Raw genomic sequence first — 25,350 nt, forward strand, 5'->3', positions numbered from 1 at the left:
TGGATGCAGGCAAACGATGTGATTTCTCTGGTGAATGGCAATGGAGATGATGGTTATGAAGACACCTTGAGTGAGGCTGAACCTAGAATTGGAAAAGTCATTCATACTGAAGTCGTCAATGTGGAACAACCAGGGGAAATGACAGCTACTGATGTAATGCTATTGAGACACTGGCATGACCTTGCAGTGAAGAAGGGAAAACAATTATTAATCACAAAATATACAAAACAGTTTTATAATTCAAGTGAACAAGTGAATACCTTCCTTTCAGGAAATTATTGAAAACCCACTTATTTAACTCAATAGTTCTCCACTTTAAACATTCACTCACTTAATAGTCATATAATACTTTAAATTAAGATGGCTGCCGTCTAGTAAATCATTGTTATCTTCATGATTTTGTGATTTGTTACTATGTAAGCAGCATTGAGCTTGCGATGAGTGGGAATTGTTCGGGATACAAATGTAATAATAAATAAATACATAAATAATTTATGTTGTGATAAAGTCACATCCAGGATAGTTGTGTTAAGGCAGTTTCAGTCTGAACTACAAGTCCCAGAAGGCACTGAAGGCAAGGAGCCAGGGGGCGAGATGGAAAATCCGGACTGGACTCCTAGCTGCAATAAGGGAGGACATGGGTGTAAGCTAATAGGATGTGTAGATTGGCTGCCCTAGGGGGAAAGAGAGCTAGGAAACCCTGTGTGCAGGAGCTCCTCGTTAGGCTCATGCTCAACTCAGCTGGTATGGGTGTGTAGAGAAGCTAATGAGTGGAGAATGATTGGTTGTGAAGGCAGAAGCCAGGGATTGATTAGGCAGGTGGGAAGGAGTCTCAGGAGTTCAGTTCAGGGAGAGCAGCAAGGAAGGCGAGAAGCAGTTGCATGCTGAAAACCCTTGGGCAGGGAGGTCCCTAAAGTACTGAAGTCTGAGAGGCAGTTGCAGGCTGAAAACCCTTGGGCAGGGAGGTCCCTAAAGTACTGAAGTCTGAGAAGTATTTGCAGGCTGAAAACCCTTGGGCAGGGAGGTCCCTAAAGCAGTGGCGTAGCCAGAAGTCAATTTTTGGTTGGGCCAACAGGTTGGATGGGTGGGCACTAGACAGTGGTGTGCTGGTAAATGTTTAACAACAGGTTCTCTCCCTGGTCCACCTCTGCACCCCTCCCCCCGTCCACCTCACCTCAAAATTGCAGAGCTGGCTATAGCCGGGGAGAGAGCCTGGGGGGGGGGGGGGAGGCAATGCATTACTCTCTCCAGGAAAAAAGAATTTAAATGATCCCAGGTTCCAATCTAATTCATGTTTAATGTGGGATAAAATGCCATAAATAAGTAAATAAATATAAACTTTTAATGTTGAGCACCTGATTCTCAAAGTGGACATATTCCAAACACTATAATGAAAATAAAATGATCTTTTCTACCTTTGTTGTCTGGTGACTTTGTTTTTCTGATCATGCTGGCCCAGTATCTGATTCTGCTGCTATCTGTCCTCTTAACTCCGTTTCCAGGGCTTCCTTTCCATTTATTTCTTTACTTTCTGCCTTTCTTCTTCATTTCTTGTCCTACATCCGTAAGTAAAAGCTGGGTCCTCCGCAGACTTGATTGTCCAGTGGATCCAGCTTCTGCCTATTTTCTTCATCCATGTGCAGTTTTTCTCCTCTCTTCCTTTTCCCTTATCTCCTTCCTCACTCTTCCATTCCCTCCATCCATGTCCAGCATTTCTTCTCTCTCCCTTCCCTCTCCTCCATCCATGTCCAGCAACCCTCCTCTCCCCTACCCTTCCCTCCATCCATCCATGTCCAGCAACCCTCCTCTCCCCTGCCCTTCCATCCATCCATCCATGTCCAGCAACCCTCCTCTCCCCTGCCCTTCCCTCCATCCATCCATGTCCAGCAACCCTCCTCTCCCCTTCCCTCCCCTCCATCCACCCATGTCCAGCAACCTTCCTATCTCCTCTTTCCTCCTCTCCATCCACCCATGTCCAGCAACTCTCATCTCCCCTCCATCCATCCCTAGCAATTCTCTTTTCTCCCCTGCCCCCCTCTATCCATCCATACCCAGCAATTCTCTTCTCTCCCCTGTCCCCTCCATCCATCCATACCCAGCAATTCTCTTCTCTCCCCTGTCCCCTCCATCTATCCATACCCAGCAATTCTCTTCTCTGCCCTGCCCCTATCCATCCAAGGGAAGAAGTGTAGATAGAAAAGAGGAGGGGACCAAGAACAGAACCCTGAGGTATGCCGACAGGCAGAGGGATAGAAGTAGAAGAGGATCCACCAGAGTGAACACTGAAGGTGAGGAGGGAGAGGTAGGAAGAGAACCAGGAAAGGACAGAGCCCTGGAATCCAAATGAGGACAGGGTATCGAGGAGTATGCTGTGATCGACAGTGTCAAAAGCAGCGGAAAGATCAAGAAGAATGAGGATGGAATAGAGACCTCTGGATTTAGCCAGTAATAGGTCATTGGAGACTTTAGTAAGCGCAGTTTCGGTTGAGTGGAGAAGGCGAAAACCAGATTGTAGTGGGTCAAGAATAGCATGTGAGGAGAGAAAATCAAGGCAGCGGTGGTGAACAGCACGCTCAAGTAATTTGGAGAGAAAAGGGAGGAGGGAGATGGGTCGGTAATTAGAGGGACAAGTAGGGTCGAGTGAAGGCTTCTTAAGGAGAGGTGTGACCACAGCATGTTTAAAGGCAGTAGGGACAGTTGCAGTGGAAAGTGAGAGGTTGAGAATGTGACAGATAAAAGGAATAAGAGCAGGTGAGATGGTATTAAGAAGGTGGTGGGAATGGGATCAGAGGAACAGGTGGTACATTTTGAGGAAGAAAGGAGAAGTGTAGTTTCCTCTATAGTACATAAGTACATAAGCAATGCCATACTGGGAAAAGACAGCGGCCAATCCAGGCCAAGGGCACCTGGCAAGCTTCCCAAACGTACAAAGATTCTATACATGTTATTCCTGGGATTTTGGATTTTTCCAAGTCCGTTTAGTAGCGGTTTATGGACTTGTCCTTTAGGAAACCGTCCAACCCCTTTTTAAACTCTGCTAAGCTAACCGCCTTCACCACATTTTCCGGCAATGAATTCCAGAGTTTAATTACACGTTGGGTGAAGAAAAATTTTCTCCGATTTGTTTTAAATTTACTACACTGTAGTTTAATCGCATGCCCCCTAGTCCTAGTATTTTTGGAAAGCGTGAACAGACGCTTCACATCCACCTGTTCCACTCCACTCATTATTTTATATACCTCTATCATGTCTCCCCTCAGCCGTCTCTTCTCCAAGCTGAATAGCCCTAGCCTCCTTAGTCTTTCTTCATAGGGAAGTCGTCCCATCCCCGCTATCATTTTAGTCGCCCTTCGCTGCACCTTTTCCAATTCTACTATATCTTTCTTGAGATGCGGCGACCAGAATTGAACACAATACTCAAGGTGTGGTCGCACCATGGAGCGATACAACGGCATTATAACATCCTCACACCTGTTTTCCATACCTTTCCTAATAATACCCAACATTCTATTCGCTTTCCTAGCTGCAGTAGCACACTGAGCAGAAGGTTTCAGTGTGTTATCGACGACGACACCCAGATCCCTTTCTTGGTCCGTAACTCCTAACGTGGAACCTTGCATGATGTAGCTATAATTTGGGTTCTTTTTTCCCACATGCATCACCTTGCACTTGCTCACATTAAACGTCATCTGCCATTTAGCCGTCCAGTCTCCCAGTCTCGTAAGGTCCTCTTGTAATTTTTCACAATCCTGTCGCGAGTTAACGACTTTGAATAACTTTGTGTCATCAGCAAATTTAATTACCTCGCTAGTTACTCCCATCTCTAAATCGTTTATAAATATATTAAAAAGCAGCGGTCCTAGCACAGACCCCTGAGGAACCCCACTAACTACCCTTCTCCATTGTGAATACTGCCCATTTAACCCCATTCTCTGTTTCCTATCCTTCAACCAGTTTTTAATCCACAATAGGACATTTCCTCCTATCCCATGACCCTCCAATTTCCTCTGTAGCCCCTCATGAGGTACCTTGTCAAACGCCTCTTGAAAATCCAGATACACAACATCAACCAGCTCCCCTTTGTCCACATGCTTGTTCACTCCTTCAAAGAATTGAAGTAAATTGGTCAGGCAAGATTTCCCCACACAAAAGCCGTGCTGACTCGGTCTCAGCAATCCATGTCCTCGGATGTGCTCTGTAATTTTGTCTTTAATAGTAGCCTCTACCATTTTCCCCGGCACCGACGTCAGACTCACCGGTCTATAACTTCCCGGATCTCCCCTGGAGCCTTTTTTAAAAATGGGCGTCACATTGGCCACCCTCCAATCTTCCGGTACCACGCTCGACCTCAAGGACAAGTTGCATATGACTAGCAGTAGCTCCACAAGCTCATTTTTCAGTTCTATCAGTACTCTAGGATGAATACCATCCGGTCCTGGAGATTTGCTACTCTTCAGTTTGCCGAACTGCCCCATTACGTCCTCCAGGTTTACCGTGAAGTCAGTAAGTTTCTCCGACTCGTCCGCTTGAAATACCATTTCCGACACCGGTATCCCACCCAAATCTTCCTCGGTGAAGACCGAAGCAAAGAATTCATTCAGTCTCTCCGCTACGTCTTTGTCTTCCTTGATCGCCCCTTTTACCCCTCGGTCATCCAGCGGCCCAACCGATTCTTTTGCCGGCTTCCTGCTTTTAATATACCGAAAAAAAAATTTACTATGTTTTTTTGCCTCTAATGCTATCTTTTTTTCGTAATCCCTCTTGGCCTTCTTTATCTGCACCTTGCATTTGCTTTGACACTCCTTATGCTGTTTCTTGTTATTTTCAGACGGTTCCTTCTTCCATTTTCTGAAGGCGTTTCTTTTAGCCCTAATAGCTTCCTTCACCTCACTTTTCAACCAGGCCGGGTGTCTTTTGGACTTCCGTCTTTCTTTTCTAATTCGCGGAATATGTATGTCCTGGGCCTCCAGGATGGTATTTTTGAACAGCGTTCACGCCTGTTGTACAGTTTTTACTCTCTCAGTTGCCCCCTAAGTTTTTTTTTTACCGTTCTTCTCATTTTATCATAGTCTCCTTTTTTAAAGTTAAACGCTAACGTATTTGACTTTCTGTGTACAGTTACTTCAAGGTTGATGTCAAAACTGATCATATTATGGTCACTGTTATCAAGCGGCCCCAGTACCATAACGTCCCTCACCAGATCATGTGCTCCACTAAGGACCAAGTCTAGAATTTTTCCTTCTCTCGTCGGCTCCTGCACCAGTTGCTCCATAAAGCTGTCCTTGATTTCATCAAGGAATTGTATCTCTGTAGCGTGTCCCGATGTTACATTTACCCAGTCTATATTTGGATAATTGAAGTCACCCATTATTATCACATTGCCCATTTTGTTCGCGTCTCTGATTTCTTTTATCATTTCTGTGTCTACCTGCTCATCCTGGCGAGGCGGACGGTAGTACACTCCTATCACCGTTTTTTTCCCTTTTATACATGGAATTTCAACCCACAATGATTCAAAGGTGTGATTTGTGTCCTGCTGAATTTGTAATCTATCTGAGTCAAGGCTCTCATTAATATACAATGCTACCCCTCCACCAGTCCGGTCCACCCTATCACTATGATATACTTTGTACCCCGGTATGACAGTGTCCCAATGGTTATCCTCCTTCCACCAGGTCTCAGTAATGCCTATTATATCCAATTTTTCGTTTAGTGCAATATATTCCAACTCTCCCATCTTATTTCTTAGACTCCTAGCATTTGCATATAGACATTTCAGAGTATGTTTGTTGTTCTTATTTGCATGATGCTTAGTACCTGACACTATTGATTTGACATCTTTTGTCTGATCTTTAGTTGTATTTAAGGGCACCTGGTCTACCACGGTCTGTTGTGCAACCTCACTATCCAGAAACCCTATCTTCCCTGTTTGTGAGGTATCTTTGCAAGATACCTTTTCCCGAACCATGCGTAACTTCAGGAAAGGAGGAAAAGGAATGAGGGGAAGGAGAGAGAGGGGAACAGACCAGTGGAGGGAGATTATATGTGTAAACCTAAAAATTTCCATGCCAGTTTTTATACCTGTCCCGAAGAATGCATAAATGCTAGGTTGAAGGAACAGGTGCACAGACCAACAGAAGCCCCCATCTCTGTATCTTCCCAAACTAGGCAGCTCTCCCTCCCCCAATGAAGATTCCCACCTCACAACCTTCTCCTGGGTCTTAATGGGTGTCTCCCTGATGTCTGACTACTGCTAGGGGCCGGCCAGTGCTATTTTGAACTGAGTGCCAGAAAGAACAGGCGTGTGGGGGTATGGAGATTGTGGGGGGGGGGGGGGGGGGGGATTATGTTTTCTTTGAGTGCATCTGAGTACATCTGTTTATGACCACGCTCACGCTTCTTGATGAGTTTTTATTTGGACTCCTATTATTATTATTATTATTATTTATTTGGACCTCTGTATATTAATAAATTGTTTTCATTTTTTATCCTCTGGAGTTCTCGTTTTTTCAGTTGGACCAGAAGACCATTGGTCCATCCCTATTCTCTTTATATAATCACACTCAATCAAAGAACATGGATCTTATCTTTATTCAACTTTAACCTATAAGCTGTGGCCCAGGATTCTACCTGATCAGCACAGTTATTAATTGTAGCCAATATATCAGTTAAACTTGCTAAAATAGGAACTATGTAAATAAGGTAACACCCAAAGTTGACAAGGATTTCCCTAAGGTGGACATCAATAGGTTAAATAAGATAGGAGAGAGTTGAGATCCAACCAAGGAGCAGGCATAGAGTTTGACAATTTGACCTTGTAGGTTCTATTGTTCAAAAATCTCTTAAATCAAATTTTCACCCTACTATAATACCTATTTCACTTAGCAGCTGTATTGAAATGATATAATCCACCAGATCAAACACTGATAAAGGGTCAAATTGCAGCAATAAAGCTGATCACCCTTTATATAATAAGAATTTTATTTTCATGGTCAAGACGCCTAGAAGAGCCTCAGTACTAAATCTCTGTCTAAATCCAGATTGGGAGTCTAGTAAAATACCACAAAGTTCCAGGTATTCCAAGAGCTGTTTAGCCACGAAGCCTTCAGCTAGATTCCCAAAATGTGGTATGTTTGCAATTGGCCTATAATTTCATAATGATCTATCAACTGAGGGATCTTTAGGAATAGAAGTCAGTAAAATGCCTCCAAATTCATCTGGGAAACATCACTGCCTAAACATTCTATCTAATAAAGTTACAAGCCATAGAATAAGAGTAGGTGGGACATGTCTTAATAAATACAAAGGGCAAAGATCCAGACTACAATGAGACATAGAAAACTTAGCTAGGAACAACAGAACTTCTAAGGTTCCCAATACCAGTCAGCCTCAATCTCCCACCATCTTCAATTGAGAATTCCTCCAAATTGAACAACCTGTGACTTTAACAACCTGATTTTATTCTGAAAAAGTTGGCTGAGTTACTAGCAGGAGATGTGTTTTGGGAACAAAGAGTGTCTACTAAATTATATAGCTTTTTTGGGTCTGCTATACAAGTGCCTCGCCTAACTCCCCACGCCTCTGTTTGGCTGCCCTTGCTGCACATTGCCTGAGCCTCACAACCTCTCCAGGAAGTTCTGGTAATGGGGGCGGGACGCGGCAGAGACGCTTCCGGGTTAGAAGGAGGCAGCATCGCTACCGCTGCTGCTGAGACTGGAGGGAGGTAGGTAGATCCTTGATCGTGGCAGCGTCTGGGAAGCGCTGCCCTGAGAGAGAGGGAGGCAGATGCAGAATCGGAGCTCAGCCTTCTCCCTCCGCTCCGCTGCCTCCACTGCTGGGTGGGCCTAGGCCCACCCGTGGCAACGCCCCTGCCCTAAAGTACTGAAGTCTTGGAAGTATTTGCAGGCTGAAAATCCTTGGGGTAAGAAGAAGTCCCTAAAGTATTGACCTTATTAGTGAAGCTGTTGCAGGGGGAATCCCTTGGGTGTGAGAAGTCCCTAAAATATGGAGCTCATTATGAGGGTGAAGAGAATAGAAAGTATAACTGCTGCTTTGTGAGTTAACTATGATGATGAATTGAATGGACTGCTGCTGTTTGGAATTGAACTAATGTTTATGGTATGTGACGGCGAATTAAGACTTGAATGGTCCATCCAGTCTGCCCAACAGTCACACTCATTAGTGGAGGAGTGGCCTAGTGGTTAGGGTGGTGGACTTTGGTCCTGGGGAACTGAGTTCGATTCCCACTTCAGGCACAGGCAGCTCCTTGTGACTTTGGGCAAGTCACTTAACCCTCAATTGCCCCATGTAAGCCGCATTGAGTTGTAACGGTATCAGTCTATTACTGAAATATGTAGCATATTTGCTGGATATATATACAGCAATATATTTGTGTATCTTTTAAAAACACTGCAGCAGAGAAAATAGTCTCATTCCAAAAGCCCCCTTCCCTCTCCCTTTGGGGCCTCACCTTGCCTTTTCTCATTTCTCAAAACAAAAGACTTAAGACTGCTTTAAAGTTTTAAATTGACTCTATTCCTCTGTCCTCCCACCTAACAAAAGATGGACTAAGGTGGGCACCTGAATAAAACAAAAGAACTCAGAGGAAGCGTAAACAGGACATTTGCTTGTCAAAGGTATACCTGCCCCTCCCATCAGCTTCCAGACATGTGCAGAAAGGAAGGACTTGTAATGTGTATCTGCCACAGAGACTGAACAGGACATCAAAAGACATTTGCCAGCAAAATCCAGACTAAGTCTTGTGATGTCATAAGACATGAGACCAACTCAGGGGTCGTGTGCAGACATGAGACTACATTAACCATAATGCCTTGCAAAATATCCAAGACATGCACACACCATGCTTCTCTGCTAACATTATAAAAGGCCTGGAAACAGCCCAGCTCGTTCTCTTGGGACCTGCCGCTCTTGGTGCAGAACGGGGGCAGGTATTCTGTGCAATTAGAATGAGATAGCACTGTTCTTAAATTATATTTTTGTATTTTGCTGCTTTATAGAGAACTGAGTATCAGGTTTCATTAATTAAATTTCCGATTGATAAACTGATAAGGTTTTCAGGTATTCAGAATGCTGTGCTGGATGGATGTTTGGTCTTATTTAGGTACTTATGCACTCATGTATTTTATGTATTGCATAATCAAATCTTTAGGCATGCTCTGGCATAAAATAAAAAACAATTTTGCAGTTTCTTTTGAGAAGGACATAGATAACCCCACTTTGCCTAAGCAATGCGTAGAATCCTCTGTCCCTAATCCTTGGACCCATAATGTAACTGAAACAAAATGTGATTTATATTCAATTAAGGAAGGGAGCAAGAGAATTTCTGCATGCACTTGGTTAATGTGGGCCATGTGTGAGAAAGCCTTAAAAGAGCATGCAGAATTGAATGAGAAATTACTAGCCAAAGAGAGAGAATGTATGCAGATAGAGAATGAAAAGGAGTTCTTAATCACAATGACTAGTTGCTTAAGTTATCAAGTAGATTCTCTTAAACAGCAAGTCCAACAGCAGGTAGCCCAAGACAATCAGATGCAGACCCAAATTTCAGCCTTAGAAATACAAGCCAGCCAGGTCCCAGACTTGAAGCATTTAGTCAGAGAGTTATCACTGCAGACTCCCACTCTAGGTGAAGAGCATGCACATTGTCACAGGGAGATACAAACCTTAAAACAAAAGCTACAGGATTCTCGCTTGCAGGTTTCAGCCATTACGGATCTCCCATGTGCTCCTCCAGACCGAAATACAGCTACAGCCATGCCTGTTTCAGCTATGGTAACAGTATCACAGTCCACACCCGTAGCAGGAGGTTCAACTAGAACCATTAGTTCTCAGACCCCCTCACAGCATCCAAAACCTCAGCACATATATGCACAACCTGTTCTGCAGTCTGATTTAAATGCTCATGAAGGTAAGCCTCCAGTTAAATGTTCAGCTCCTCAGCACACAGATGCACCACCTGGGCTGCATTCTGATCTAAGCTCCCATGGAAGGGAACCTCTAATAAAAAAATCAGCTCCTCAGTATGTAGCTACTGAAAACCACCAGCAAGCATGGGACATTTTAAAATCTCATGGAGCCTTGCAGATATTACAGATAGCTAACAATAACAAGAGAAATTTGCCACCAGATAAACAGAAACTTATAACTGCAAGTCCTGCTGGACCAGAAACTGACATTCTGTCAGCCCTTCCTGCAGATTAATTCCTAGAAACATGAGGAGATGCATCCAGCCTGGACTGGACTTCTCCACAGCATGACCCACTCTGCAGATGGCAGGGAAACCCAGGTGCTAATTAAAAAAAAAAAAAAAAATAGGTTGGACAGGAATATAGAAAACGTTTTTTGCAATGGCCCTTTGTAACACTGATAAGAATTAAAGATGTAGCTTCTATTGTTCTTTTAATTTTAAATGTAGCTTTATTGTTCTCTTGATTTAAAATGTAGCTTCTATTGTTCTTTTAATTAAAAATATAGCTTCTATTGTTCTTTTGAACATTTAAGATTTAGTAATGTCTCTTTGCAATAAGTCAGATTTAAAATGTCTCTCTGTGATAGCTTCTGTTGTAATTTGTTTTTGATATAATATTGTATAAAGTTTAGAAATGTTTTTTTTCTGATGAGTGACTCCTACTGGAGTTGAAACCAAAATACTGGGTAAGAAGTTTTAAAAATGCCTCCTTATAATGAGTAACTCCCGCTGGAGCTGAAACTTAATATTGTGCTTTAATGTGAATTAACAAGATATGCTTACCTTTATAGAAAAGAAACTAAAGCCTAAGCTATATTCAGCTTGTATGCCGTGATCTAAGACCCTGAGAAGGAACTGTGAACCAAGAGAGGGAACCCCTACCAGAACCGGAGAGCCATGTGACCTGCTAAATTAATGTATAATGTGTTTTTCTGTCTTTTTCAGAGTTCAAGTGTAAATCTAAGATTAAATCTAAGATTTTATGGTGCTAGGAATTAATGCATACATGGCTATCTCGATGCCTGTTCTACTTATGAGATAGTGCGCCTTTCTAATTACTATTAATATTTGCTAATTTTTGCTTATTGTATGCATAAGAAATGATTCTGAAAGAATGAAACTGCTTTGGCAATCCAAGATGGATGCCGCGTACGTTGCTTCTGTCTTCTTGTTTTCTACTTACAGGTTAAGCTCAACCCTGGATCTGGAATGGACGATCAGAGACCTAAAGGCCTAATAGAGCTCTTTGTTTGTTTGTCATGTGGTCTCCATGTTTATATGTTTGTTTTATGTTACGGGGTACACAGAGAACTATAAACAGACATTCATAGACCCTCCCTACTAACAGTCCTTCCATTAGTTCACATTGTACCATGTCCTTGCCCAAGAAAAAAAAAAAGAGAGACCATTTTCACTGGCAGGCGAGCTATAGGAAAGAAAACCATGTTTACTATTATTGAAGCTATGGCTACAGACATATATTAAGTTCTACCAATTGCTATCTAAGGTTATATATTCACATGTGTATATTTGAATTATGAGCAAAGGTTTCTCTTTACATGATCTATCAGGTACAATCAGTACAGGGAATGTTTCTGACCTTTTTAGTTTATTCTACATTACAGCCAGGACGCACACAATGTCTCTCCCTGGAATGAAATATTGGCTATGTGCAAAGTAAAATTAACATATCTTTTCTAAATTCTTTACAACATTAAACACATGAGTATTGTCTATTAAAGTGCTACATTAAACACTGCTAAAGCAGATAAATATGGTAACCTTTTACCACACTCATTACCCATAAAAGTTTTCTCTCTGAAAAATAAAAAGTTTCTCTCTGAAAGGTAGTTCATGGCACTATACCATGACTCTGTTTTTTTTAATTTGGTCAATGATTAAGTAAATATTATTGCATAGGATTGATAGGAATAATTGTTTTGTGTGTAATAGTAGCCTAGGAAATTATTATAATTGCATACATATGTCTTTCTTGTTTCTAATGAAACAGTAGTATAATAGCTCCACATTTACACTCTTGCTTATCACTGCTGTGAATACCTCAGTTAGCCTCTGAAATAGAGAATATAGGGAAACATTCACAGTGTTAGGAAACATTCATAGAATATTTTTCCTTGGAATGTCAAACGCTGAAAATATGACTGAATAGATTGTTCCACCCCATTGCGGTGGTAAATTGGTCAATTGTGCACTCTCATGCTATTGATCTGGCTAGCATACTGGGTAAGATATCCTGTGGCACAAACTTGGGAGCAGCCTATGCCCCTGAGCAGGTGACACAAAAAGAGATGGTCTCTGGAAATAGAGCAAAATGACGCTTGTGTGGCTGAAGTCATATAAAGTGTACTTGCAATCCTATTTTAAACCAGAGCAAAGCCATACTCTGCCACCTGACTGAATGGAAGCCTAATGAAACTGACCACAGAAAACTTAACCCTAGCTACCTAAATGTAAGTCATGAGCAAACAAAAGTAATAATGATGAGTCTTTTTGCTTATAACAGTCATATTCCAGCTAAGGACATATTCCAAGATTCATAGTGATGTGACATAGTAGATGACGGCAGGAAAATACCTGCACGGTCCAGTCTGTACTAGGTTAGAGTTGTTTTTTTAATTTTAGCTTTTATAGTTCATTTTATGGCTCCTCATTCCAATATATATTAAAAATTTATTTTCACTCGGAGCCAAGAGAGGGAATGTAACGGTATCAGTCTATTACTGAAATATGTAGCATATTTGCTGGATATATATACAGCAATATATTTGTGTATCTTTTAAAAACACTGCAGCAGAGAAAATAGTCTCATTCCAAAAGCCCCCTTCCCTCTCCCTTTGGGGCCTCACCTTGCCTTTTCTCATTTCTCAAAACAAAAGACTTAAGACTGCTTTAAAGTTTTAAATTGACTCTATTCCTCTGTCCTCCCACCTAACAAAAGATGGACTAAGGTGGGCACCTGAATAAAACAAAAGAACTCAGAGGAAGCGTAAACAGGACATTTGCTTGTCAAAGGTATACCTGCCCCTCCCATCAGCTTCCAGACATGTGCAGAAAGGAAGGACTTGTAATGTGTATCTGCCACAGAGACTGAACAGGACATCAAAAGACATTTGCCAGCAAAATCCAGACTAAGTCTTGTGATGTCATAAGACATGAGACCAACTCAGGGGTCGTGTGCAGACATGAGACTACATTAACCATAATGCCTTGCAAAATATCCAAGACATGCACACACCATGCTTCTCTGCTAACATTATAAAAGGCCTGGAAACAGCCCAGCTCGCTCTCTTGGAACCTCCTCCTCTTGGGACCTGCTGCTCTCTTGGGATCTGCTGATGCCTCCTGTCCTCAACATGTGCTCATCAGTCCTGCTGGACCACAGCATGCTTGTAACAAGGACTTGTAAGTTGATCTAGACCTGCTACTTTGTTCTATTTTAAGCACAGATTACCTGTAAAGATTCCTCTTAAAAACCTACCTCTCGTGTGAAATTGTATATTAAATCAATCTTTTTTGAATCTAAAAATACGGTCTCTTTGTGTTCTGAATATATATATACTTAATATATTTAATTTATTGCAATTATCACCTTTGGTGATTGGTGGAGAAATTAATATCCTAAAACTTATAAATACAGCGCTTGCTCTTAAATTATAAACAGTAGCGAGTTGCTCTCGAGCTATTTTCCCCAAAATAACTCATTTCTTCCAACATATTAATTGCTGGAGAAGTGGGTAGAATTTCTTGTAACATATTAATTCGTGGCGAATGTGGGCAGCAAGTCTAACAGAGCCTGCCATGAGTGGGAAAGTGCGGGGTACAAATGTAACAAAAATAAATAAAATTATCAATTCATGATTAAATCAACAATGAATGTGATATTATACACTTGATCACAAGTCTTTCTTTGGACCATAGAACTCCACCCGGCTCTGTCCTTATGTTCCACCTACTGGAGTTGCCTTCAAAGCCTATCTGAATGTTCTTTATCCCATTCTTTGGTTAGCCAGTCAAAGAAGTCAGTTTTTAATGCTTTTCCCAGATGAGAGGTTAAGTTTGTTTGTTTGAACTGATGGGATGGATAACATGGTTATATTACTGGAATCCTATTCAGAAGGAATGGATCCTAAGGACCTTAGCCGAGATTGGGTGGCAGAGCCAGCCGGTGGTGGGAGGTGAGGATAGTACTGGGCAGACTTATACGGTCTGTGCCAGAGCCAGTGGTGGGAGGCGGGGCTGGTGGTTGGGAGGCGGGGATAGTGCTGGACCGACTTATACGGTCTGTGCCCTGAAGAGGACAGGTACAAATCAAAGTAGGGTATACACAAAAAGTAGCACATATGAGTTTGTCTTGTTGGGCAGACTGGATGGACCATGCAGGTCTTTTTCTGCCGTCATTTACTATGTTACTATGTTACTGAATACTGACCCCCTCCAGGTTTAATATACTCCAGTGGAGCAAGGAAATGCTTCCAGCTCCTGCATCTCAATGTCTCTGTTTCTTACTTTTGCAGACTTTATGGCAGACATAAGAATCTGTCTCCACCTTTTCTGGCCTGCTGCTGTGATGCTATTGCCTGATCTCTGAGAATATCTTCTGTTCCAGCAAGAGAGACAAATGTGAGTATGGACCTGTGGGTAGAGTCAAAGAAATGATTCGGGGCATCAAGGTCCAATTCTTTTGCCATCTCTGCTCCACCTCTGGGTGATTGATGGCTGTGGGTGGTGTAAGGAGATCACAGTGACCCCCAGTGGCTGGATAAGAGCACATGAGAGCAGTTCATGAGGGAGCTGCAGCCCATGCCTCTCAGCCAGAGGATTGTTACCACTGAGGGAGCTTCAGCTCCAGGTAGCACTGTCTGAATGAATGAAACTGCATCTGACAGAGCTGGAAACCCAGAAGAGCAGGAGGAGAAGACATGGGCAAAGTTTGACCGTTTCATTTGGGGGGCAAAGGGTGTGGCTTGGCACATTAGCATATTCATATGTTATTTTAAAAAACAACAGCACACACTCACTGGACTAACATAGACAAACCCTCACAGGATACAAAATAGGGGCTCACAAAAATTAAAATAGAGATTCCCTCAAGAAAGTCAGATTCTTCAAGCAGTACAACTACTGGTAAAAGGGAAACAGAAATGTATTTTTCCTGCACGCTACAAAATATAATAAAACTAGTGGAACCAAGGCCATTTCATAAAAAATGAAACAGGACCTACGAAGGCTCTCATCAAAGCGATTTTTCCTCTCTCCCCTGCCCTCCCCTCCATGTCCTGCGATTCTGCCCTTCCCCCCCCCCCATGTCCAGCGATTCTCCTCTTCCCTGCCCTCCCATCCATGTCCCACGATTCTGACCTTCCCAGCGATTTTCCTCTGCCCTGCCCTCCCAACTGTGTCCCGCGATTCTCTTCTCTCCTCCCATCCCATCCATGTCCATCGATTCTACTACTACTACTACTACTACTATTTAAAATTTCTAAAGCGCTACCAGGGTTGTACAGTGCTGTACAATTATCAAAGAAGGACAATCCCTGCTCAAAGGAGCTTACAATCTAAAAGACAAAAAGTGCAGTCAATCAAGATTGAGGCAGTCTAGATTTCCTGGATAGAGGTACAATGGTTAGGTGTCGAAAGCGACATTGAAGAGGTGGGCTTTGAGCAAGGATTTGAAGAAGGATAGGGAGGGGGCTTGGCGTATGGGCTCAGGGAGTTTATTCCACGCATAAGGTGAAGCAAGGCAGAAAGGGCAGAGTCTGGAGTTGGCGGTGGTGGAGAAGGGTACTAAGAGGAGGGATTTGTCATGTGAACGGAGGTTACGGGTAGGAGCGTAAGGGGAGATGAGAGTAGAGAGGTAGTGAGGGGCTGCAGATTGAGTGCATTTGTACGTTAGTAGGAGAAGCTTGAACGGTATGCGGTACCTGATCGGAAGCCAGTGAAGTGACTTGAGGAGAGGGGTGATATGAGCATATCGGTCTAGGTGGAAGATAAGATACGCAGCAGAGTTCTGAACGGATTGAAGGGGTGATAGATGGTTAAGTGGGAGGCCAGTGAGGAGTAGGTTGCAGTAGTCAAGGCAAGAGGTAATGAGCGAGTGGATGAGAGTTCGGGTGGTGTGCTCAGAGAGGAAAGGGCAAATTTTGCTGATGTTATAGAGAAAGAAGCAACAGGTCTTGGCTGTCTGCTGGATATGGGCAGAGAAGGAGAGGGAGGAGTCGAAGATGACTCCGAGGTTGCGGGCAGATGAGACGGGGAGGATGAGGGTGTTATCGACTGAAATAGAGAGTGGAGGGAAAGGAGAAGTGGGTTTGGGTGGAAAGACAATGAGCTCGGTCTTGGCCATGTTCAGTTTCAGGTGGGGGTTGGACATCCAGGCAGCAATGTCGGATAAGCAGGCCGATACTTTGGCCTGGGTTTCGGCAGTGATGTCTGGTGTGGAGAGAGAAAGCTGGGTGTCATCAGCATAAAGATGATATTGGAAACCATGAGATGAGATCAGCGAGCCCAGGGAAGAGGTGTAGATTGAAAAAAGAAGGGGTCCAAGGACAGATCCCTGAGGAGCTCCAACAGAGAGCGGGATGGGGGTGGAGGAAGATCCATCAGAATGTACTCTGAAGGTACGGTGGGAGAGATAAGAGGAGAACCAGGAGAGGCAGAGCCCTGGAACCCAAATGAGGATAGTGTAGCAAGAAGTAAATTATGATTGACAGTGTCAAAAGCGGCAGATAGGTCGAGGAGGATGAGGATGGAGTAGTGACCTTTGGATTTGGCAAGGAACAGGTCATTACAGACTTTAGTGAGTGCCGTTTCTGTCGCGTGTAGAGGGCAAAAACCGGATTGGAGTGGATCAAGGATGGCATGAGAGGAGAGAAAATCAAGGCAGCGGCTGTGAACGGCGCGTTCAAGTATCTTGGAGAGGAAGGGTAAGAGGGAGATAGGGCGGTAGTTGGAAGGGCAGGTAGGGTCTAGTGATGGTTTTTTGAGGAGTGGTGTGACTACAGCATGCGGCGGAGGTGGTCCCTCTTCACAAAAGTGGTGATAGGGAAGAAGCTGGAAACTACAGGCCGGTAAGCCTCACTTCGGTTATTGGAAAAGTAATGGAAGTGATGCTGAAGGAAAGGATAGTGAATTTTCTGGAAACCAATAAGTTGCAAGATCCGAGACAACATGGTTTTACCAAAGGGAAATCGTGCCAAACGAATCTCATTGAGTTCTTTGATTGGGTGACAGGAGAATTGAATCAGGGACGAGCTATGGACGTAATCCACTTAGATTTCAGCAAAGCTTTTGACACGGTTCCCCACAGGAGGCTCTTAAATAAACTGGAGGGGCTGAAGATTGGACCTGAAGTGGTGAACTGGATTAAGAACTCGTTGACGGACAGATGCCAGAGGGTGGTGGTGAATGGAATTCGCTCGGAGGAAGGAAAGGTGAGTAGTGGAGTGCCTCAGGGATCGGTGCTGGGGCCGATTCTGTTCAATATATTTGTGAGTGACATTGCCGAAGGGTTAGAAGGTAAAGTTTGCCTATTTGCAGATGATACTAAGATCTGTAACAGAGTGGACACCCGGGAGGGAGTGGAAAACATGAAAAAGGATCTGAGGAAGCTAGAAGAATGGTCTAAGGTTTGGCAATTAAAATTCAATGCGAAGAAATGCAAAGTGATGCACTTAGGGAATAGAAATCCAAGGGAGACGTATGTGTTAGGCGGGGAGAGTCTGATAGGTACGGGCGGAGAGAGGGATCTTGGGGTGATAGTATCTGAGGATTTGAAGGCAACAAAACAGTGTGACAAGGCGGTGGCCATAGCTAGAAGGTTGTTAGGCTGTATAGAGAGAGGAGTGACCAGCAGAACAAAAAGGGGGTGTTGATGCCCCTGTATAAGTCGTTGTTGAGGCCTCACCTAGTGTACTGTGTTCAGTTTTGGAGGCCGTATCTTGTTAAGGATGTAAAAAGAATTGAAGCGGTGCAAAGAAAAGCTACGAGAATGGTATGGGATTTGTGTTACAAGACGTATGAGGAGAGACTTGCTGAACTAAACATGTATACTCTGGAGGAAAGGAGAAACAGGGGTGATATGATACAGACGTTCAAATATTTGAAAGGTATTAATCCGCAAACGAACCTTTTCCGGAGATGGGAAGGTGGTAGAATGAGAGGACATGAAATGAGATTGAAGGGGAGCAGACTCAAGAAAAATGTCAGGAAGTATTTTTTCACGGAGAGAGTAGTGGATGCTTGGAATGCCCTCCCGCGGGAGGTGGTGGAAATGAAAACGGTAACGGAATTCAAACATGCGTGGGATTAGCATAAAGGAATCCTGTGCTGAAGGAATGGATCCTCAGGAGCTTAGTCAAGATCGGGAGGCGGGGCTGGTGGTTGGGAGGCGGGGATAGTGCTGGGCAGACTTATACGGTCTGTGCCAGAGCCGGTGGTTGGGAGGAGGGGCTGGTGGTTGGGAGGCGGGGATAGTGCTGGGCAGACTTATACGGTCTGTGCCAGAGCCGGTGGTTGGGAGGAGGGGCTGGTGGTTGGGAGGCGGGGATAGTGCTGGGCAGACTTATACGGTCTGTGCCAGAGCCGGTGGTTGGGAGGAGGGGCTGGTGGTTGGGAGGCGGGGATAGTGCTGGGCAGACTTATACGGTCTGTGGCCTGAAGAGCACAGGTACAAATCAAAGTAGGATATACACAAAAAGCAGCAAATATGAGTTATCTTGTTGGGCAGACTGGATGGACTGTGCAGGTCTTTTTCTGCCGTCATCTACTATGTTACTACGTTACTATGCTTGAAGGAGTCAGGGACAGTTGCAGTGGAGAGAGAGAGGTTGAGGATATGACAGATGGGGGGGTGACAGTAGGAGAGATGGTGTTTAGTAAGTTAGTGGGGATGGGATCAGAGGGACAGGTGGTGCATTTCGAGTAGGAAAGAAGGTGGGCGGTTTCCTCCTCGGTGATATCAGGAAAAGAGGAGAAGGAGGCCTGGGTTGGTTGGTTGAGGGAGTGGGTTAAAGGGTGAAGAGGAAGAGGTGCCTTGATAGTGAATTTGAGGTTCATCTTCTGCACCTTGTCGCGGAAGTAGTCAGCCAGTGATTGAGGAGAGAGTGGGGGTGGGGGGGGGTGGGAGCGGAGGGCACTTTGAGGAGGGAGTTAAGGGTGGCGAAGAGACGACGAGGGTTGGAGCCAAGAGAATTAGTCAATTGGGTGTAATAGTCCAGTTTGGCAAGGAATAGGGAGGACTGGAAGGAGGATAGCATGAATTTGTAATGAATGAAGTCGCTATGGGTGCGAGATTTCCTCCAGAGGCGTTCAGCAGATCGGGCGCAGGAGCGAAGGTATCAGATGCAAGGGGTCAGCCAGGGCTGGGGATTAGTACGCCTTGTGGGACTGGAGATGGATGGTGCAAGGGTGTCCAGAGCAGAGGAGAGAGTGGCATTGTAAGTAGAGACAGCCTTGTTGACAGACTTGGAGGACATGATGGATGGGAGGAGATTAGAGATACTAGAGGATAAGGTGGGAGGGTCGACAGCCTGGAGATTCCTGAAAGTAGTGGTTAGTGTTGGGCGGGACTGAGGGGGAGGGTGATGAAGTGTGAAGGTGATCAGGCGATGATCTGAGAGAGGAAGAACAGAGGCGCAGAGATTGGAGGGTGCGCAGGTAGAGGAGAGGACGAGGTCAAGACAATGGCCAATTTGGTGAGTAGGGGTGGTGGAGCTCAGCTGGAGATTGAAGGAGGATGTCAGAGTGAGGAACTGAGAAGCGTAAGAGTCGGATGGGTCATCAGCATGTATGTTAAAGTCTCCAAGAATGAGGGACGGAGATGAGGGTTCTAGAAAAATGGAGAGCCAGGCATCGAAGTCAGTAAGGAAGGAAGGAAGGGAGGGACTTATCAGGGGGGCGGTAAATGACTGCAACTCTGAGTGGCAGTGGGTAGACTAGACGGATGGAGTGAACTTCAAAGGATGAGAAGCAGTGAGACTGCGGTAGGAGGAGGGGTTGAAAACTACAGGAGGGCGAAAGTAGAAACCCGGCGCCTCCTCCGCGGCCAACTGGGTGGGGAGTGTGGGAGAAAAGATAACCTCCATGGCATAGGGCCGTGACTGAGGCAGAGTCGTCAGGGGTGAGCCAGGTTTCAGTTAGGGTGAGCAGTTGAAGGGAACGGGAGATGAAGAGATCATGGGTGAAGGGAAGTTTGTTGCAGACTGAGCGGGCATTCCACAGGGCACATGAGAAGGGGAGGGAAGAGGGGGGGGAGGAGGGGAATAGAGATGAGATTGGAGACATCCCGGAATCGTTTGCATGGATAGGACAAGGACAGGTGTTTACATGGATAGGATGAAAGCTGATATGCAGGACCAGGACTGGGATTAATGTCCCCAGCGGAGAGCAAGAGAAGAGTAGGAGAGGTACGACGACAGCGATGAAGGCGAAGAAGGCGAGATGTACTCAGATAGAAAGGAGATGGATGAATAGAAGGAAGGAAATGTTTGAGGTTGAGAGCTGAGAAAAAGGAAGAGGAAAAAAGAGATGGTGAGATGATGAATACAGATGGTGGACAGTGTTTTCCTGCAGTGTACAGTGGTTTAAGATGGAGAAACAAATTAGGAAGGGACAGTGCCAAGAAGAAAAAGTGTACTGGAGCCATAAGTAGTAACTGAGAGAAAAGTAGATGTAAGGAGAAAAATGCCTCACCTAGAGCGGAGGCCCTGAGTGGATCGGAGTGGACCTGGGAGTCACTCCGAAGAAGGCTGTAAATGATATGTAGATGAGCTGCAAGTCCTCCACAGCACCTGAAAGGCAGCCGGTGGTAGAGCTGGGCACCTCTCAGCTGAGGAAAAGGCTTACCAGGGGTTAGATTCTCCTCTGCCCTGCCCTCCCCTCCCTTCGATATCCCGTGATTCTGTCCTCCCCTCTAGCGCAGTGTTCCGTTGCCTACTTGTCTTCAGTTGCTTTCATTCGAAACATCGACATCAGTAAGCCTCCAGCATTCCCTTCCCTCTCACTGTTCCACCCTCTAACATCATTTCATCTTTATGCGAGAGCGGGACAGTGAGAGGGAAGAGAACGCTGGAGGCTTGCTGATGTCAGGATGTTACGAACCCAGCCAGCCAGAGAACGTTGGAGGTACAAATTATATATATAGATCTACATTTCACAAAGCAAGCTTAGTCCTTAAAAAGCATTAAATAAAAATGTTTTCTTTTCTTCCTTTGTTGTTTGAGTATTTTACTTTTCTAATTAGGCTGGTTCCAGTCTCTTTTCCACTTTCCATGTGTCAGTTGTCTCCTAAATTCTTTTCCAGGTTGGCTTTTCTATTTCTTCTCTCTCCTCTTGTCTTCTTCCTTTCCTTCTCTACATTTCTTTCATTTAATGTTTTTTTCACACTTTTCTTTCACCCTTTAGTCCTTAGTCTCTGTTTCACTTCTCATCTACCTCATCCCCTTCTCCCATTCCCCTTCCCCAGTACCCTTTTCAATGCCTCTCATCCTCTCTCCAGTCTTCCAGATCATTGATATTAGGTCTCAACCTTTCTTCACGTCAACCCCTTCTCTTGTCCCTCTTCTCTTATCCCTCATTTCACATGCTCACTCATTATCCCAACCCATCAATATACTCCCACATATCTAAGCCTGCCAAGTATTCACTAGCCCCTCAAATTCCCACTCCATCTCTCTGATCCATAATTGCTCTGTTCCTCTTCCTCTCCCCTCCATCCACACCTCCTACCCCTATCCATATTCTGATCTGTTCCCCTCCCCTCTACCCTTACCCCCAGTCCCATCCACCTCCTGCTTCTCCCTCCTACACCCTAGCCTCATCCATTTCTTGCTTCCTCCACCCCACTCAGTATGGGTCAGTGTTCCCCTCCCCCTCTTCTCCTCTCTCTCCCAGTACAATCCAGTGTCACTCTCCCATCCTCTCCTCTCTCCTATCCCTCCTCTGGCCGACAGTCTTCAAGGTGTCCAGACCATTGTTGTCAGGGTTGCGGTCTTCCCGCAACACTGGGTGGGTTTTCTGCGAGCAGCAGTAGAAAATTTTCGGCGGCTGCGGGTGTGGGTTTGGGCTTTTTTTCCTGTGGCCGCTGTGTGCTTTTTTCCGGGGCTTCTATTGGTCCAATTTGGTCCAATAGAAGCTTTCCCGTGGCTTCTATTGGTCCGATGTGGTCCAATAGAAGCTTTTCAGGGGCGTAGTTGATGTCAGGGGCGGGGTTAATGACGTCGGGGGTGACATCAGGGGGCGGGGTTAATGACGTGGGAGGCGGGGTCTGTGACGTTGGAGGCGGGGTTGGTGACGTGGGAGGCGGGGTTTGACTTTGGGCGTTTTTTGGCCGGGTTTAGGGCTGATTTTGGGCTGGGAAAATTTTTCCCATCTGGCAACCCTGATCCAGACAGTTTCAGGGCCACCGGCAGCGTTAGCGATGCAAGCATTCTACCTTCAGCCTGCCTAGAAGCTTTATTTCTTCAGCAACTTCCTGTTCCTGTGTAGGTGGGATGCTGCAGAGAGAAGGTTTCCGGGGCAGCTGGAAGGCAGCATGCTTACATCACTAATGCTATCGACGGCCCTGAACCGGTCCGGACAGCTTGAAGACTGCAGACCGGAGGAGGGGTAGAGGAAAGAAGGTGAGGAGATGACGGGAGAGGAAGTGCTATTACCGGAACCTGCAAGGAAGGGGGTGGAAGGAGAGAGGGGGATTGTGCACTATGTCCATGGGAGAAGGACACCAGATCAAAAATAAAAGAATGTGAATTAGTATAAATCTACTACTACTACTTATCATTTCTATAGCGCTACAAGACATACGCAGCGCTGTACACCATACACAAAAGACAGTCCCTGCTCAAAGAGCTTACAATCTAGATAAGACAGGTAAACAGACAGAACAATTAAGGGAAGGGAATAAAGAGGTGAGGATAAAAAACAGGGCAAGTGAGTTAGGAGTCAAAAGCAGTGGTAAAGAGGTGGGTTTTGAGTTTGGACTTGAAAACGACTAAAGACGGGGCTAGACGTACAGGCTCAGGAAGTCTATTTCAGGCTTGAGGTGCAGCGAGATAAAAGGAACAGAGTCTTGAATTAGCAGTAGAGGAGAAAGGGACAGATAGGAGAGATTTATCTACAGAACGGAGTACTCGAGGGGGGACATAGGGAGAGACAAGAATGGAGAGGTACTGGGGAGCGGCAGTGAATGCACTTATAGGTTAATAGGAGAAGTTTGAATTGAATACGGAAACGGATAGGGAGCCAGTGAAGTGACTTAAGGAGAGGGGTAATGTGGGCATAGCGACTTTGGCGGAAGATGAGTCACGCAGCAGAGTTTCGGATTGATTGAAGAGGAGAGAGATGGCTAAGAGGGAGGCCGGTGAAAAGTAGGTTACAATAATCAAGACGAGAGGTGATAAGAGTGTGGATAAGGGTTCTGGTAGAGTGTTCAGAGATGAAGGGACGGATTTTGCTAATGTTGTAGGGAAAGAAACGACAGGTTTTGACGATCTGCTGAATGTGATCAGAGAAGGAGAGAGAGAAGTCAAAGATGACCCCAAGGTTACGAGCAGATGAGACAGGGAGAATAAGAGTGCCATCCACTGAAATAGAGAAAGGGGGGAGAGGGGAGGTAGGTTTAGGGGAAAAGATGAGAAGCTCGGTTTTGGCCATGTTGAGCTTCAGATGACGTCAAGACATCCATGCAGCAATGTCAGACATGCAGGCTGAAACTTTGGTCTGGATGCCAGTTGAGACATCGGGGGTAGAGAGGTAGATCTGGGAGTCGTCAGCATAGAGATGGCACTGAAAGCCATGGGATGAAATCAGAGAGCCAAGGGAAGAAGTGTAGATGGAAAACAGGAGAGGACCGAGAACAGAGCCTTGAGGTACACCGATTGGTAGTGGGATAAAAGTGGAAGAGGATCCACCAGAGTGTACAGTAAAGGTGCGAAGCAAGAGGTAGGAGGAGAACCAGGAAAGAACAGAACCCTGGAATCCAAATGAAGACAGCGTAGCAAGGAGTAGCCCGTGATCAACAGTGTCAAATGCAGCGGATAGGTCGAGAAGAATGAGGCTAGAATAGAGACCTTTGGATTTAGCCAGAAACAGGTCGTTGGAAACTTTAGTAAGTGCAGTTTCAGTTGAATGAAGAGGGCGAAAGCCAGATTGGAGTGGGTCACGAACAGCTTGAGATGAGAGAAAGTCAAGGCAGTGGCAGTGAACGGCGCGTTCAAGTAATTTGGAAAGGAAGGGGAGGAGGAAGATGGGTCGATAGTTGGAAGGACAGGTAGGGTCAAGATCTGTTTCCAGATACCCAACTAAATAGTATAAATATAGAAATCTCAAAGTCCTACTTAGATTCCTCACTTCAATTAATGTAATACATTCAAGAGTGCATAAATCTCTCACTATCACAAGTCTAGGAGCAGTGTACCCAGTGGGGATTGGGACTCCTCTGAGAGCTCTTGGCTGTGATATTATCCATCAGGGATTGGCACTACTCTACGTGCTCCGTTCTGTGCCTGTAGCCAAGTCTGTGTTAATAAAACTCCTATTCTGAGCTCTGTGACTTTATTTAGCTGAAGATATGACAGGAACTCCTTCCGCTGCTCTGAGTTCCAGGATCTAGGTAGAGGGTTAGTGCTCTGGTATGATATTGGGGGGGGGGGGGAAGAATTACTCCCCCAGGAACTGCTCATGGTGTTCCACCTCTCTTCTCTTCTAGTGAACCGGACCTGTACTTGATTTTGGACCAGCCTCACTGCTGACATTCAGAAGAATCTTTCTCCAGCACTGAGGACACCACCCCTGTACCCTCTACTTCTACACCCTCCAGGGACTCACAGTGTGATTACTGGAACTCTGGTTACTTTCTAATGGATTAAATAAAACCTTTGCAGCATCATTCAGTGATTGTCTTTTGGTTCTTTAAACACAATCAGGTTCATATTTGTAGCATTTGCCACAGGTTGATGGGGCTGAGGAATACCCAGAGGATAAGGATCCCCTTATGTCAGTCGTACAGGGTTAATTGTTAATCATGTAAGCCAGATCTCACCTCTAGCTCAGTTTTCACCTCACTCTTCTTCTAGCATTGCCTCTTCAGATCGAGCTTGGGAGTGGGTTAACAGTCCGGAATAGAGATCCCAGGATTGGGAAATAAAGTGGAGCTTCTCTGTAAGGTCTTACTAGTCCCGGGTGCAAATGTCCTCACTCCCGCGTCAAAGAATTCACAGTCCATTCCAATAGTGTCTTTTGATGCAACTGAACTTTACTGAACTTTCTGAAAAATGGGAGGAAACCAATTTTATAGCTCCAACACACCCTTGAGTTTGGCTTCCTTCCCACCCAGGGACATCCCACAA

General features: G+C 45.0%; 1 long non-coding RNA gene across 1 annotated transcript in view; it reads left to right on the forward strand.

Moving 5' to 3' along the window:
• The window catches only part of LOC115459089, a 61,350-nt gene extending 36,460 nt beyond the window's left edge, over nt 1-24,890 (forward strand). Inside the window, exons 3-4 of the long non-coding RNA XR_003940201.1 lie at nt 14,524-14,629; nt 24,711-24,890. This is a non-coding gene — a long non-coding RNA (uncharacterized LOC115459089). The remainder of the gene's footprint in view (nt 1-14,523; nt 14,630-24,710) is intronic.
• Nucleotides 24,891-25,350: the final 460 nt, after the last annotated feature.

The sequence above is a fragment of the Microcaecilia unicolor genome, unplaced genomic scaffold (assembly GCF_901765095.1).
Source record: "Microcaecilia unicolor unplaced genomic scaffold, aMicUni1.1, whole genome shotgun sequence".
Classification (NCBI taxonomy): Eukaryota; Metazoa; Chordata; class Amphibia; order Gymnophiona; family Siphonopidae; genus Microcaecilia; species Microcaecilia unicolor.